At 42.5% G+C, this 6075-nt stretch overlaps 1 protein-coding gene across 1 annotated transcript in view; it reads right to left on the bottom strand.

Moving 5' to 3' along the window:
• Positions 1 to 6075, bottom strand: part of LOC147014748 (metabotropic glutamate receptor 6-like) — an 817753-nt gene that overhangs the window by 621228 nt on the left and 190450 nt on the right. The window contains exon 5 of the mRNA XM_085852974.1: positions 5906 to 6023. The gene's annotated coding sequence lies outside the window, so the exon portion shown is untranslated. The remainder of the gene's footprint in view (positions 1 to 5905; positions 6024 to 6075) is intronic.

Genomic DNA, 6075 nt, shown 5'->3' with positions numbered 1-6075 from the left:
AAGGGAGTGGATCCAGTGAGCTTGAGATAGTTATAATTGATGTTCATGGTGGATGGAAGTATCGTCAAAGAAGGTAAGCCAAACGTTTGCTCGGGTGGTTTATTAATTTCTTGTTAACGAGGATGTTCAATTTATGAGCTGAGTCGATAAGAGTGAACAATGAACACCGATGGATGCTCCAGCCGTGGCAGCAACATTTGTATCTCATTTACTGGCAGCCAATAGTGGAATGAAAACTCCTCGCAGCATCAGAAGTCCCCGAGAAGTGTTGCCGGGACGAGAGTGCCCACACCTGGGATGCAATGGGGGTCTGTGCAGGGTCGCTGCGAGGTCAGAATCTGAGGTGTGAGGTCCTAAAGCGAGGCGACAGTGGGATCAGCGCTCTGGTTTTGCCTCCGAATGAAAAGGAAAGAAAAAGTTTGAGAAGAATCGCTACTTGTCTCAATAACACCTTCAGCAAGTGTTTTGACCTAATCTGGCTCTCTCGAGACCGTTGGTTGGTATACCGAGCCGTTCTCTTCCCGACAAAACTCCCTTCTATTTCTTTCATTCCCACAGCCTGAGCAGTGAGCAGAACCATCCCTGTTTCTCTTTAATGGTGAACTTCAGCTCCAGGTGGTACATCACACTGATGCAAAGCAAGAGATTTTGCATTTCTTTGGTTGGTGACCTTCAATCCCTGACCCTCGAAGACCAATTCGCATTCAATAAACCCACGCCTCCTTCTGTTTCACATTATCTAATTTCATACCTTACTGAGACAAAGCACCCTCTTGGTTATGGTGTCGGATTTAATTTCAACTTCAGTTATTCGTCGGATCGTCGTCTTTGAGGGATTTCCTCGGTCCATCATGAGAGCTACATGATCGTAGACACGACCGTTCAGCCCCCCTTCATCTCTCATTCCCCCGAACCTTATTCGACACAACCATCATGGACTTTTAAAATGTTGTATCTGAAGCATACAGTCTGTGAATCTTTCAGAAGAGATTTGAGTTCAAAGGTTACCAAACCACCTGTCAAAATATTCGTCGCAATATTCCAAACTGTGCTTGGAGTGATGGCATAATGGGAACGAACAGTGTTTCTCACAGTCGTGGGGCACCCTAACTCGATTATCATAATAACTTTCACTGGAAATAAATCTTTGGTTTATACAATATCAAGGAAAGGAAAACTCTTACAATAGAAACAAACTGATATCTCAGTGTAATCTCAGCTGGTGAAGATTCGCTCAAGAAATACTCATGCGGTATGGGGATTGGGGAATTATTGAGGGATCTGTCTTTGACTGTTTTTCTGAACATAATGTTCTTTTGCTCCACCAAAGTCAAATCTATCACATATTCCAATGAGCATGGCAACCCGATAATGGCAGTCTCCTCTTTAAGCCGAACTTTCGGCAGAGGACACATTTGCCTCCATTTGAACACACCTTGTAAATATTAGCAGATGGGACAACCGGCTTGAAATCAACTTTAAATGAGCACTGTGTACGTTTTCTCCCTGGCTTGGTCCATCAAGTCCTTGCATGTGTGGTTGTTTCTCACTCTTTTGGGTGAAATTATAGGATCGCTTTGCTGACATGATGAGTACAACTGGCCATTATAATGGGACTACATCAAACCTGCAAGGAAATCCAGTTGCTGAGGTCCACAGAACTGAACGATGAATTGTGAGCTTCTCTAACATTCACAAAATTGGAACATGGAATGTGTGATCAATGAATCAGGGAAAGTTAGATGCTATAAAGAGAGAGATGGAGAAGACAAGAAGTGAAATTTTGGGGCTAACTGAACTTATATGGACTGGTTTGGGACAGTTTCAATCTGACGATTACAAAGTGTTCTTTTCTAGTGACGAAACCTGTCAAAGAAATTGAGTGGCAGTGATTTGCAATAACAAGTCAGTACTGGGATACAACTTCGTCAATGGTAGGTTAATGTCAGTGTGATTCGCCATGTTCCCCGTCCCATCCCCATCCCTCTCCCTTCCACAGTTCACCTAATGTATCTGTTCCCCACTGTTTTGTCCCTTCCACTCCCACCCCTCTTGTCTCATGCCTCCTTGCTGTGAGTTGTGTGTTAGCTCTCATACGAGCCTCGACCAAGTATACAAAAAAAAAAAGGACATCCAGTGAACATCGCCAGCATTCCGATAGATGCTTTAACTTCTGCAGTAGAGGAAGATAAAGTGGAAGAGTTTTATGGAAAATTGCAGGACCTGGGGGGAACAGATTCCTAAAGGAGATGTTTTCATTATTATAGGGGACTGGAATGTAAAAATTTGAGAAGCAGGAGCACCAGTGATTGCAGGACAGCACAGAGTTGGTTTCCAAAATTAGCCAGGGGACCGAATCCTCGAGTTGTGTGCGGTTAATGAGCTCGTAATTGCAAACCCATGGTTCAAGCAACTCAAGCGTAGACTGCACACGTGAACTTCACCTGATGCGCAACATAGAAATCAGATCAACTACACTTGAAACAATAGAAAATGGAGAAATGCTGTGCAATCTGCCAATACTCTGTCAGGCATAGACTGGAGGACAGATCATGAACTCCTTGTGGCAAAACTAGGAGTCATTTTGAATAAGGTGAGATTTTTTTTCTAAAACTCTGACCAGATATGACCTTGACAACATATCTAAACTGGAAGGGCACTCGATAGAGCGCATACCGCCGCCACGTAATGCCTGATCCACGAGAACATATCAGGCCCAATACATTTTTGAAATATCACACGATACAGTACTATGTCGTTTTTGGCACTATCTCTCAACGGTGAAGAATCACTTTTAAAATTAAATCATTCTCGTATCCGGATCCACATCCGGATCTTCACCAAAATCGAAACAATTTGTCCTTGTCACACATAGAACTTGCCGACTAAGTTTTATCCGAATCCCTCCACAACATTTTGAGATATCCTGCACAGAGACAGACAGACAATCAAACAGACAGAAAAGGGTGAAAACCTAACCTCATTCACCTTCGGTGGTGGAGGTAAGAACATGTGATAAAGTTTAAAACCAGTTTTGCAGAGCTGGACTTGATTGACAGAATGCCAGGCGAATTATGGCAAGAGGTTGAAGATATTGTAAAAGAGGCTGAAAACAACATCCAAAAAGCAATCACAAAGAAGGAGGCTAAATGACTCTTAGTAGAGGCATATTTCAGACAAAATAAGAGCGATGAAAACCAAAGCTGCATCAAGAAAGGACAATAAATGGCTAAATGCCGACTCCCAATGACAAGATAGGAAAGACAAAGATAAATATGTCAAAGAGCCACAGAGATAAAAAGTGAGAAGAGAGAGGGAAAAACAAGAGATCTTTCAAAAAAGATCAGAGAGATCACAGGAAAGTTTAGGTGTATGCGTGCACTGTGTGCACGTTTTTGCATATGCGCTGTGTGCACGATTATACGCGTGCACTGTGTGCACGTTTTTGCAAATGCGCTGTGTGCACGATTTTGCGTTTGTGCTGTGTGCACGTTTTTGCGTGTGCCCTGTATGTACGATTTTGTATGTGTGCTGTGTACACGTTTTTGCATATGCGCTGTGTGCATGATTTTGCGTTTGTGCTGTGTGCACGTTTTTGCGTGTGCCCTGTATGTACGATTTTGTATGTGTGCTGTGTACACGTTTTTGCATATGCGCTGTGTACACGTTTTTGCACATGCGCTGTGTGCATGATTTTGCGTGTGCGCTGTGTTCACGTTTTTGCATGTGCGTTCTGTGCACGTTTTTGCGTGTGCGCTGTGTGCACGTTTTTGCGTGTGCGCTGTGTTCACGTTTTTGCATGTGCGTTCTGTGCACGTTTTTGCGTGTGCGCTGTGTGCACGTTTTTGCATGTGCGTTCTGTGCACGTTTTTGCGTGTGCGCTGTGTGCACGTTTTTGCGTGTGCGCTGTGTGCACGTTTTTGCATGTGCGTTCTGTGCACGTTTTTGCATGTGCGCTGTGTGCACCTTTTTGCGCGTGTGCTGTGTGTGCGTTTTCCATGACTCACTTCCGCTAGATGGGGCATTTTTTACCTGCCATTGCTCGCGTGAATTCTACAATTCAAAATCGTCATTGAAACACATTTTCAGCATTTAAACGAAAGAGTGGCAATTTCAAAATCGTTAGCCATAATTGGTTTCCTACATGCAAATCAGACTCACGAAAATACCACGAGATAGCTATACTATAAGAGAGGTGTGCGTGTGCGTGTGCGTATTGCCATTTTTTCTCAGAGATGGCCTAATGGATAGCAGTCTTAAATCTTCGTCCAACTTTCAGAGGTTCATCAGTGAGTGCTGGGGAGTGTTTTCGGGGATTTTTTTTTTTTTTACTTGAAAAAAAAGTTGTTGTTTTTATTTTAAAAATCAGTTTATTGTTCCTAACTAAGTGGGTGCAGGTAGGTGTTTTAGTGCCTTTGCAGCTAAGTGAAAAGTAATATTAAATGATTCCCAACCCCATTCATTAGTAGATGCAGGTAGTTATTTTTGATCTCTACATAAAATGAGGAAAAAATCAAAATTTGATTTCTTCAAAATGCCAACAGGATTAAACAGCACCGGGTTACATCGGGTATCCCTGCTAGTCTATATAATCAGGCAATTCGAGTATCTGTATGCGTGTATGTACATATGTCTGAAAATGAAAGAAAAAAAAAAAAAAACAGGACTGGGCCAATCTTCACCAAATTTTGCCGACGTGTTAGTAGAACCCAGGGTCAGTTCATGGGCACAAAAAGCTGGAAAGAGCAATCAGAAATTGCAGACCCTCACTAGGACTTGTTTTGTGTGGTGTATTTTATGTGGCAAATAAATGGAAGGATGTACTAAATGAAAGGTCGTTGATTGCAAATGAAAGGTCTAAACTGTGCAGTTGTAAACGTGTAAAGATCAAAGGTCTCCAAAGGCCAGCAATGATCAATGTGCTTTGTAGACCCTGCATGTAATGACTGGCTGAACCACTCACAAGAAAGTTTGGAACGAGTTCGTTTCTGACAGGATTACTCTTGGTCCATTCTCACTGGGTCTCTTTCTCTCTCTCATGAAGGTGTTTGTTTATCAGCAGCTCAGGTTGCACCTTCCTTTGGGGTATGTTATATTAACTGGCTCAGATTCCTTGTCATCCAAGTGTAGCCCTGGTCAACTGTCAGTTCTCGCTAAAGAAGTGCAAAATGGCCTATTCAGCACTGTGGCAGAGCTCTGAGTCAGCGTGTTGCTCCCATGGTAGACTTTTCTGTATGTGCTTTAAGATAAGACATGGTGAGCTTTGTGGTGCTGCAATCTATTGTTTTAGTGTTTGAAAGCCCAGTAGGAGTAGTGTTGGCATTGTTTTCACAACTGATGGCGATGAGTAAAAGTTGCATTGCTGAACTCATTTGCACCATTGTAGGTGATGTATCAAAGTCCTCAACTGAGTGATAAAGTAGTAGTGTTTCCATGTACATGATGAGGTTTGATTCGAAATACGAGTTAGTTCAAGGATTTTGCACTTCATTGCCATGATTTAGGTCATTTAATTAAATTAAACCCTTTATTATTCCCCCCCCCCCCCCCACTGAGAATCTGCTTGACAAGTTGGCTCCAACATCAGTAAATAAGCCCACAAAGGCTTCAGGCCTGTGTTTGATGCCCTGAGCACGAGCTCGAAGCCAAGTTGTCCGTTGGCAAGTTGGTGGATCCTGGCACATACTGCATTTGCTGTCAGCAGTTTTCCATTCGCACCTCCAAACCCAACAGACTTGAAAAGCAATAATGCATTAGCTGCTAATGCCAGTGAAGCTGTTTCCTTATTCGGGAAAATATGGTAATGTAAATCAGGTGGTTCTATTATAAAATATGCCACATCCAATGAATAAATAGATAAATAAACAAACAAATAAATAAACAAACAAAAAATTAATTTAATCACCACTTCCTCCATGAATAGATGAATTGGATGCAAGGATAAATACATCCATCCTCAGGTGCGCCGCCGCAGTCAATGTATATTCAGAAAAACAGCGAAGCTGGGTGTGTACACCTGTTTTCTGGAAGCACAAAGGTGAATTAAATCCATGACGGTTGTCGAATGGATCTGAA

This window comes from Eptatretus burgeri, chromosome 13, assembly GCF_056783735.1.
Source record: "Eptatretus burgeri isolate ZD-2024b chromosome 13, Ebu_testis_v1, whole genome shotgun sequence".
NCBI classification, from domain to species: Eukaryota; Metazoa; Chordata; class Myxini; order Myxiniformes; family Myxinidae; genus Eptatretus; species Eptatretus burgeri.
This window is presented reverse-complemented; position numbering and strand designations above follow the sequence as displayed.